This window comes from Coregonus clupeaformis, chromosome 7, assembly GCF_020615455.1.
Source record: "Coregonus clupeaformis isolate EN_2021a chromosome 7, ASM2061545v1, whole genome shotgun sequence".
Taxonomy (NCBI): Eukaryota; Metazoa; Chordata; class Actinopteri; order Salmoniformes; family Salmonidae; genus Coregonus; species Coregonus clupeaformis.
Genome location: NC_059198.1, coordinates 3,496,229 through 3,507,432, shown reverse-complemented (window position 1 = coordinate 3,507,432; position 11,204 = coordinate 3,496,229).

Genomic DNA, 11,204 nt, shown 5'->3' with positions numbered 1-11,204 from the left:
GCCAAGACCAAAGAGCTGTCAAAGGACACCAGAAACAAAATTGTAGACCTGCACCAGGCTGGGAAGACTGAATCTGCAATAGGTAAGCAGCTTGGTTTGAAGAAATCAACTGCGGGAGCAATTATTAGGAAATGGAAGACATACAAGACCACTGATAATCTCCCTCGATCTGGGGCTCCACGCAAGATCTCACCCCGTGGGGTCAAAATGATCACAAGAACGGTGAGCAAAAATCCCAGAACCACACGGGGGGACCTAGTGAATGACCTGCAGAGAGCTGGGACCAAAGTAACAAAGCCTACCATCAGTAACACACTACGCCGCCAGGGACTCAAATCCTGCAGTGCAAGACGTGTCCCCCTGCTTAAGCCAGTACATGCCCAGGCCCGTCTGAAGTTTGCTAGAGTGCATTTGGATGATCCAGAAGAGGATTGGGAGAATGTCATATGGTCAGATGAAACCAAAATATAACTTTTTGGTAAAAACTCAACTCAGTCGTGTTTGGAGGACAAAGAATGCTGAGTTGCATCCAAAGAACACCATACCTACTGTGAAGCATGGGGGTGGAAACATCATGCTTTGGGGCTGTTTTTCTGCAAAGGGACCAGGACGACTGATCCGTGTAAAGGAAAGAATGAATGGGGCCATGTATCGTGAGATTTTGAGTGAAAACCTCCTTCCATCAGCAAGGGCATTGAAGATGAAACGTGGCTGGGTCTTTCAGCATGACAATGATCCCAAACACACCGCCCGGGCAACGAAGGAGTGGCTTCGTAAGAAGCAAGGTCCTGGAGTGGCCTAGCCAGTCTCCAGATCTCAATCCCATAGAAAATCTTTGGAGGGAGTTGAAAGTCTGTGTTGCCCAGCGACAGCCCCAAAACATCACTGCTCTAGAGGAGATCTGCATGGAGGAATGGGCCAAAATACCAGCAACAGTGTGTGAAAACCTTGTGAAGACTTACAGAAAACGTTTGACCTGTGTCATTGCCAACAAAGGGTATATAACAAAGTATTGAGAAACTTTTGTTATTGACCAAATACTTATTTTCCACCATAATTTGCAAATAAATTCATAAAAAATCCTACAATGTGATTTTCTGGATTTTGTTTTCTCATTTTGTCTGTCATAGTTGACGTGTACCTATGATGAAAATTACAGGCCTCTCTCATCTTTTTAAGTGGGAGAACTTGCACAATTGGTGGCTGACTAAATACTTTTTTTCCCCACTGTAAATATTTTCATTCATTCCATTAAAGCCATTACAATGAGCCCCATCCAACGATTTCTCCAATCACAAGCCTCCACTGGATGAGTTGGAGAGAGAGGCTTAGGCACCTTACACACACACACACACTTCAGATTCAGAAGCATGACAGACCTGTTTCAAAGCAGCCATTGCAGTGTTCTGTTCTATTGGGGGAACAAACATCCCTGTGCACTAGAGAACGTATCCTCCTTGCCTCACTCTAGTGCTCTCTCCCATGAACCCACAAGGCGAGACAAAGGAAGACAAGCTGCCACAAACATGGACATGGTGCTGGTGTGGCAGCCTGGCCCTGCCCCAGTCACCACCAGCTGTGACGTGAGTCTCAGAGTCAGAAAGGCTGGTATCACTGGGATGATCCTCTAGACATCTCACCATGGTGTCTGCGACCACACTGTGATAGGGACCCAGAGGAATCAGAAGAATCATCTATCACCTGCATCTAAATCTTCTGGTCCAGTGTGAGGACTCCAGGAAAACTCCCTCCCTGCCTCACTGCCCGTACGGTCAACTTCAACAGATATCAGCACCATGTTTCTAAAATTTGCCTAATCCCATGGTTCACCTCTCTGGTCTGCCTCCAGTTGTGCTGAAACACGCACTGTGCTGTAACACTTCCCCCCCAAACTCCCCCAAGCCCACCTCCCTCCACACAGTGTCTCCTACTACGTCTCAGCCTGCCGTGACCCAGACAGTAGCTGCATCTCAAATGGCACCCTATTCCCTGTTTACAGTGACTTCGGAAAGTATTCAGACCCCTTGACCTTTTCCACATTTTGTTACGTGACAACCTTATTCTAAAATGTATTAACTAAAACAATTTCCTCATCAATCTACACACAATACCCCATAATGACAAAGCGTAAACAGGTTTTAATACATTTTTGCAAATGTACTAAAATTTTAAAACAGAAATACCTTATTTACATAATTATTCAGACCCTTTGGTATGAGACTCGAAATTGAGCTCAGGTGCATCCTGTTACCATTGATCATCCTTGAGATGTTTCTACAACTTGATTGGAGTCCACCTGTGGTAAATTCAATTGATTGGACATGATTTGGAAAGGCACATGTCTGTCTATATAAGGTCCCACAGTTGACAGTGCATGTCAGAGCAAAAACCAAGCCATGAGGTCGAAGGAATTGTCTGTAGAGCTCCAGAACTGGATTGTGTCAAGGCACAGGTCTGGGGAAGGGTACCAAAACATTTCTGCAGCATTGAAGGTCCCCAAGAACACAGTGGCCTCCATCATTCTTAAATGGAAGAAGTTTGGAACCACCAAGACTCTTCCTAGAGCTGGCCGCCTGGCCAAACTGAGCAATCGGGGGAGAAGGGCCTGGGTCAGGGAGGTGACCAAGAACCCGATGGTCACTCTGACAGAGCTCAAGAGTTCCTCTGTGGAGATGGGAGAACCTTCCAGAAGGACAACCATCTCTGCAGCACTCCACCAATTAGGCCTTTATGGTAGAGTGGCCAGACAGAAGCCACTCCTCAGTAAAAGGCAAATGACAGCCTGCTTTTAGTTTGCCAAAAGGCATCTAAAGGCTCTCAGACCATGAGAAACAAGATTTTCTGGTCTGATGAAACCAAGATTGAACTCCTTTGGCCTGAATGCCAAGCGTCATGTCTGGAGGAAGCCTGGCACCATCCCTACGGTGAAGCATGGTGGTGGCAGCATCATGCTGTGGGGATGTTTTTCAGCGGCAGGGACTGGGAGACTAGTCAGGATCGAGGCAAAGATGAATGGAGCAAGTACAGAGAGATCCTTGATGAAACCTGCTCCAGAGCGCTCAGGACCTCAGACTGGGGCAAAGGTTCACCTTCCTACAGGACAACGACCTTAAGCACACAGCCAAGACAATGCAGGAGTGGCTTCGGGACAAGTCTCTGAATGTCCTTGAGTGGCTCCCCATCCAACCTGACAGAGCTTGAGAGGATCTGCAGAGAATAATGGGAGAAACTCCACAAATACAGGTGTGCCAAGCTTGTAGCGTCATACCCAAGAAGAATCGAGGCTGTAATCGCTGCCAAAGGTGCTTCAACAAAATACTGAGTAAAGGGTCCAAATGCTTATGTAAATGTGATATTTCCATTTTTTTAAATAAATGCATTTGCAAACATTTCTAAAAACCTGTTTTGCTTCGTCATTATAGGGTATTGTGTGTAGATTGATGAGGGGAAAAAACAATTTAATCAATTTTAGAATAAGGCTGTAACAAAATGTGGAAAAAGTCAAGGGGACTGAATACTTTCCGAAGGCACTGTAGTGCACAACCTTTGACCAGGGCCTATAGGGCTCATTACATAGGGAATAGGGTGCCATTTGGGCCGCAGACAGTCTCTCTCCACTACATATGTCTGTGTTCCTCCTGCCAGATTCCAGAGAGGGAGGAATGCAACGAGGAGAGGCCCTCATAGCGTGGCAATTAACATTTCGACAGTGTTCCCACACCTATGAAGTCACTGCTTACTGACAGCATATTCATGAAAGGAAAATATTTGCCCAAAGCTGTTTCCAAGCGACCACTGAGCGGTGTACGGTAAACACTATAAGATCATTGAAAGGCGTTAGATGGCGGGGGGCTATAGAAAGATGATAGGAGAGGAGAGGAAACAAACGACAGCGTTGGCTTTGAAGACGTGGGTCGGCGTGCTGAGTGGACTCCCTGTGAAGGGTCTCTAATGACAGAAGAATGCCCCCACTGTTTGAGCTGGCACCACGCAGAGGGAGGGGGGACGACGTTACCAGATAACCACCCAACCAGGAGGGCATCTGCACAGAGGGAGAGAGAGAGAGGGGAAAGACAGAGATAAATACATGGGTAGAAGGATAGAGCAAGAGAGTGCTAGAGAGATGGATAGAGACATGTTGAAAGGAGAGACAGGTCTAAATGGTGAGAGAGAGGGAGAGAAATTACAGAAAATAAAGAGTTACAGTCTCAATCAAAGAGAGAGAGAGAGAAAGAGAAGGAGAGAGAGAGAGAGAGAGAGAGGAGAAAGAGAGAGAGAGAAAGGAGAGTGAGAGAGAGTGAAAGGGGAGAGAGAGAGAGGAGAAAGAGAGAGAGAGGAGAAAGAGAGAGAGAGAGAGAGAGAGAGAGAGAGAAAGGAGAGCGAGAGAGAGGGAGAGGGGAGAGAGAGAGACACAGCATGAGGCAGATCGTCCTCCAAATGAGCAGACTGCACGCTGTCCTCCATTTCCCCAAATAACATCCCTCCCTGCTGCTGCCCCCGACTGAGAGATACACACCAGCCTGGGGGAGGGGAACAGAGACAGAGAGACGGAGGGAGGAAGGGAGGGAGACGGAGAAGGAGGGAGGGGAAGAGCAGGGGAGAGAGGGGGTAGAGAGGGAGTAAAAGAAGGGAGAGGGAGAGAGGGAGAGATTAGGAACGATGCAGAGGTAAAGGAAAAGAGAGGAACAGGGGAAGGAGAAAAGAAAGTAAGGGGAAGGGAAGGAGAGATGGGAGGAATATGAAAGATATCAAGAGACTTGGGATTGAATGATATCCTATAACCACTTTCCAGGATAGGTGGATATTAGCATTTTTCCTGTGCAGAGAGAAAAGCCATGTTGGAATGATGAGTCCAAGTCCACACCTGCTTCTCCTCACCAATGAAACATCATTCACATCTACATCTTAAACACCCCCCACCTGACTCAGCATCCACACAAACACAGACAGCTTAGTTTTCGTGAATATTCTGGAGTACAAATGTATTCACATTCAAAATCCTATCTTCCCTAACCCTAAAACAGCATTTGAACAAATTCAGGACTTTTCAAAAATGCTCATCTTCCTACCTTGTCAGGACATTCTGGTGACTTGTCAGGACATTGTGGTGACTTATCAGGACATTGTGGTCCTGATAAGGTAGGAAAACATGTCCACACAAACACACACATACACAAAACCCCAAACAAATAACCCCCTTGCAGAGAAAGAAAATGATGGACGTGATTCAGGACTGGAGTCAATAACACCACTATGACATAACCACACCCCACCACCATCATCATCATCATCATCATCCCATCTACAACCAAGCGGCAGCAGTAGACAGCTTGAGCTATCAAATCAAAGCCTGGGAGACTTCCTTCTTCAGATGGGTTTGAGATGGTGGGCTTTACGCTTTCGTCTGGCTGCCAGGGATCTACTGCTGGGAATGAGACGTCGCTTGAAGCCACTGCAACCTTATAAGGCAAGGCTCTCTCTGCCAGAGTGGGGGAGGGAGGAGGCTGCTTTCAAATATCTGTGACAAAGACCAAATTAAGGCACCTGGCTTTTTCAATATGGTTCGTTATAATATGGTTTCATGGGATCACAATCAATGGGATGTGATTCAGATTCAGTCATAGTGAAGATATAGATGGGTTCATTATAGGGAATTTAGATGAAGTATGGTATTTCAATCACATCCTTAGGAATGTAGGCCTAATATTTTGATTGTATGAATTATTGATCTCGAGTCCACCGCTTCTTATAGGGAGAATGCAGACTGTCCTCACATTGACTGGTTCTCAATTAAGACCACCTGATTACACACAGCAAATATAGCACATCAATATTTGGGGCTTTGAGTGTAATACTCTTTTAGCTGCACTGGCCACACAGTTATAGCCAACACAGGCAGTACCTGAAAAACAGATGAGGTGGCAATGCAACTGCCATCATGCCAACTGGCATCGAGTAATGCCATGATGCAAATTGGCATGGTGTAACACTGAATCTATGAGACATGAGGGTTTTTAGACTCATATATCCAGATAAGGGTGAAAAACTATTTGTTAAGCATACTTTCTAATGTGGTATACTTGAACTGTAGCGTTTTTAAAGTGTGAAAGGAATGTTTGAGTCACATTTAAAATAATATATAACAGCACCACTCAAACATCCAGCACCCATCTTCCCAATCATCCCTTGTATAGTTGATACTGTATTCAAGAAACCTAAAACAAGGACCTAAAGCACCAACACCTCCCCAACGTGAGTGTTCTCTGACACCGTCTCCCATCTCCACATAGTGCCCTGGCTGCAGAAGGAGCAGGCGACCCCTCGCAGAAACCAAGACCTCGCCGTGCCTCGTCTGTGTTGGGTAATCCCTTGAGCTGCTAAAGAAAAGAGTGCTGACTGTGCCCTTTCCCATCCTGATCCCGGGCTGTGGGCCCTGCCAGAATAATCCTGGATTTAGGAGCTGCTCCCTACAGAGCAACCGGGGACTCCGAAGGGGGCTGATCGTACACAGCTGCGCCTCAGGCACCGGCTTTACCCCCTCACAGTCACTCACAGAGGAACGGAGAGGAGACAATCCATCCAATCCAATAACACAGACAAACAAAATGGCATCAAACCCTGCCCCAGCCAAGGCAGGCAGTCGCCTCAGGGGCATTGCATTGATTCAACCAGTTATGAGAGAAAAGCAGGGGGAGATGAATGATACTGAATGATGATGGTTGATAAAAAGGGATAATAGTGGATGATACAGTGGGGAAAAAAAGTATTTAGTCAGCCACCAATTGTGCAAGTTCTCCCACTTAAAAAGATGAGAGAGGCCTGTAATTTTCATCATAGGTACATGTCAACTATGACAGACAAATTTAGAAAAAAAAATCCAGAAAATCACATTGTAGGATTTTTAATGAATTTATTTGCAAATTATGGTGGAAAATAAGTATTTGGTCACCTACAAACAAGCAAGATTTCTGGCTCTCACAGACCTGTAACTTCTTCTTTAAGAGGCTCCTCTGTCCTCCACTCGTTACCTGTATTAATGGCACCTGTTTGAACTTGTTATCAGTATAAAAGACACCTGTCCACAACCTCAAACAGTCACACTCCAAACTCCACTATGGCCAAGACCAAAGAGCTGTCAAAGGACACCAGAAACAAAATTGTAGACCTGCACCAGGCTGGGAAGACTGAATCTGCAATAGGTAAGCAGCTTGGTTTGAAGAAATCAACTGTGGGAGCAATTATTAGGAAATGGTAGACATACAAGACCACTGATAATCTCCCTCGATCTGGGGCTCCACGCAAGATCTCACCCCGTGGGGTCAAAATTATCACAAGAACGGTGAGCAAAAATCCCAGAACCACACGGGGGTACCTAGTGAATGACCTGCAGAGAGCTGGGACCAAAGTAACAAAGCCTACCATCAGTAACACACTACGCCGCCAGGGACTCAAATCCTGCAGTGCCAGACGTGTCCCCCTGCTTAAGCCAGTACATGTCCAGGCCCGTCTGAAGTTTGCTAGAGTGCATTTGGATGATCCAGAAGAGGATTGGGAGAATGTCATATGGTCAGATGAAACCAAAATAGAACTTTTTGGTAAAAACTCAACTCGTCGTGTTTGGAGGACAAAGAATGCTGAGTTGCATCCAAAGAACACCATACCTACTGTGAAGCATGGGGGTGGAACCATCATGCTTTGGGGCTGTTTTTTCTGCAAAGGGACCAGGACGACTGATCTGTGTAAAGGAAAGAATGAATGGGGCCATGTATCGTGAGATTTTGAGTGAAAACCTCCTTCCATCAGCAAGGGCATTGAAGATGAAACGTGGCTGGGTCTTTCAGCATGACAATGATCCCAAACACACCGCCCGGGCAACGAAGGAGTGGCTTCGTAAGAAGCATTTCAAGGTCCTGGAGTGGCCTAGCCAGTCTCCAGATCTCAACCCCATAGAAAATCTTTGGAGGGAGTTGAAAGTCTGTGTTGCCCAGCGACAGCCCCAAAACATCACTGCTCTAGAGGAGATCTGCATGGAGGAATGGGCCAAAATACCAGCAACAGTGTGTGAAAACCTTGTGAAGACTTACAGAAAACGTTTGACCTGTGTCATTGCCAACAAAGGGTATATAACAAAGTATTGAGAAACTTTTGTTATTGACCAAATACTTATTTTCCACCATAATTTGCAAATAAATTCATTAAAAATCCTACAATGTGATTTTCTGGATTTCTTTTCCTCATTTTGTCTGTCATAGTTGACGTGTACCTATGATGAACATTACAGGCCTCTCTCATCTTTTTAAGTGGGAGAACTTGCACAATTGGTGGCTGACTAAATACCTTTTACCCCCACTGTATTTGTATTCAACAGAATTTAATTTACAATCTAAGAGGTTGGTGGTGAGATTGTAAGGAGAGAGCCACCAACGATGTGTGGTTATGGTGCAGCGCAAGCCTAAATCATCTTCATAGCCCACGGTGGCCATTTTGTCGCAGTACACTCAGTCGCTCCCCACACATAAGTAAACACACACACTCTGTAAAATACCTAATTTCATTTGAAGAAGCGATGAAACATGAAACAAACATGACTTCTGTACACCAATAAAAGCATTGGGCGAGGCTGCTGCACAGGAATCAGAGACAGAGATGAGAGAGAGAGAGAGAGCGAGAGAGAGAGAGAGACAGAGAGACAGAGAGACAGACAGAGAGAGAGAGAGAGAGAGAGAGAGACAGAGAGAGAGAGACAGAGAGAGAGAGAGAGAGAATGGAAAAAGGCGTGAACGAGAGAACGAAGGAATGAAAGAGTGAACCACAGATATGGAGGAAAGCCAGAGTTGCCTGAGGGGACCATCTCCACCAGAGGTAGGGACCACTAAAGAGGGACCACACCATCCTTTCTAAAACCACAAGGGGGTTTCACAGGACATTTGAGAGTGACAAATCACCCCTTTAATGTTGGTCCTCCTAGACGTGAGAGAGTCACCGTGTTCTGAGCAACAACACCAGGTGTGTCAACACCACAAGCCTGCTAGGAATGACCACAGTACTGCCCTCCCAGAGAGAGCACATCATAGGGAACGCTAGTTAACAACAGCAGTGACTATCCTCTGTACTGTAGGAGTTTGGCTTGAAGAATGGGTGGTTAACGGATGATAGCCAGAACCTTTATCATTTCCTTTGGCGTTTCATTTGTCAAAACAAGGACTGATAGTAAGATGGTGTTCATGCGATGGTAAATCAGTTTTCAGATGCTTACATTTTCACTGTGACGGTTAAAACTCAAACAGAAATATAAACTAGTTTGCTGAATACAGATGACACACAATGTTAAGCCCAGGGAAAATAGGCTCGAGATACAGTATTTCAGTGACAAAATATTAACCTGATCATTGTTAACTACTGCACTATGATACTAGAATATACCCTAAATTGTTAATTACAATAAGTCAATCAAATCAGTGTATAAAATAAAAACAGATAGCCTTCCAGGCTCACTGTTTATCATCGGTGATACTGTGCCTTCAACCGCTGTGCTCACCGGACTGTTTATTTACTTGCTGGCTCGTGTCGTGTGGGATTTTAACTTGCGTCATCACCCGTATCCCATGGCTCTGGTGGAGCATGTCAGGGGAGAGACACTGGCGCTAATGTTTTAACCCTTAACAACCCTTAAAAAAGGTCCAATGCAGCTGTTTTAATCTCAATATCAAAGAATTTCTGGGTAACAATTAAGTACCTTACCTTACTGTTCTCAAATAAAATGGTCAAAAAGAAACAAAAATAGCTTCTTAGTAAAGAGCAATTTCTCAAGCAAGATTTTTGCTATGACTGTCTGGGAGTGGTCTGACTGGGGAGGGGAAAACTAGCAGTTATTGGCAGAGAGGTTTGGAACTCTCTTTCTCATTGGTCTATCAACTAATTTAAAGCCTGGTGATGTCACCATGGAGGTCCAAATCATCATCCCACCAAAACAGGCTGAAATTTCAGGCGGTCTTTTCAAAATAGCTCTTACAATAAAAAATGCATTATCATAATTTTTACAGTATTATTCCAACCTCATGGTATGGAAATATATATAACACACAGGAAAAAACTAGTTTTTGACTGCACTGGGCCTTTAACAGCACCACTGTGACCATGTTACATCATTCACATTATATAGTACATGAGTCACCTTACCCCAAGCAAGAGTTTCATCATCTTCACAGAGTAGTTGTTATTCTGAGAGTCTTACATTAAGAAAAAAATACTCATATCTTATATAGTTTCTTACATAAATCTATTTTAAGAACGATGCAATATTTAAATAAAACAGAGGTTCAACCTAATGTATAAAAAGCAGTCAACAATCTTTTGTGTGAGCCATTGAACGACTGTGGCACAGAAACAGTGACATTTAGTCTGATGAGGTGATATGAGAAGATGACATAGAGCTGTACATCCATCACCATGGCAACAGTTTCCATGCTTCATTCCATGTGGTCTACATTAACCTGAAAGCTGAATTACAAAGTGAGGGCTGCACCTGAAAAGCTGATCTAACATCAGTTTTCCTCACCCCTGCCTTTGCCATTATAAGTCAGAGAGCCCAACTGTTCCATAATATCAGAATTTCTTCCATCTCCACTAAATTCCAGAACCATTATGATTACAATCTTAGAAAAATAAATACATAGCTCTCTTAGTCATTCATTTTCTCTCTCTGGATGTTCATTACAGTAGTCGACACACATCCACAAGTGTGTACACACACACAATTTTACACAAAGTGCCCATTTCAAAGTTACACAGACGACCAAGCATAATATGTTGTTATTTTGTGAAACACTATATTTCTGTCATAAGTCATACTTTTCACCAACATGCCACCAATGGCAGAATATTACCGTCATGGTAGAGTTGAGTTTTGGCATTGTTATGGTGAGAGGCCAAGACAAGTTAAGCCATTTGCATTGGAGCGTGAAAAGAAATCTATTTTTGCCCTGATCCTTACATGGCCAGAGAACACAGAGTACAGGCAAGATGGCTGCTCCCAAAGTGACAGAGCAGAGGCGATATACACTGAGTGTACAAAACATTAGGAACACCTTCCTAATATTGAGTTGCACCCCCTTTTGCCATCAGAATGTCCTCAATTTGTCAGGGCATGGACTCTACAAGGTCCACAGGGATGCTGGCCCATGTTGACTCCAATGCTTCCCATA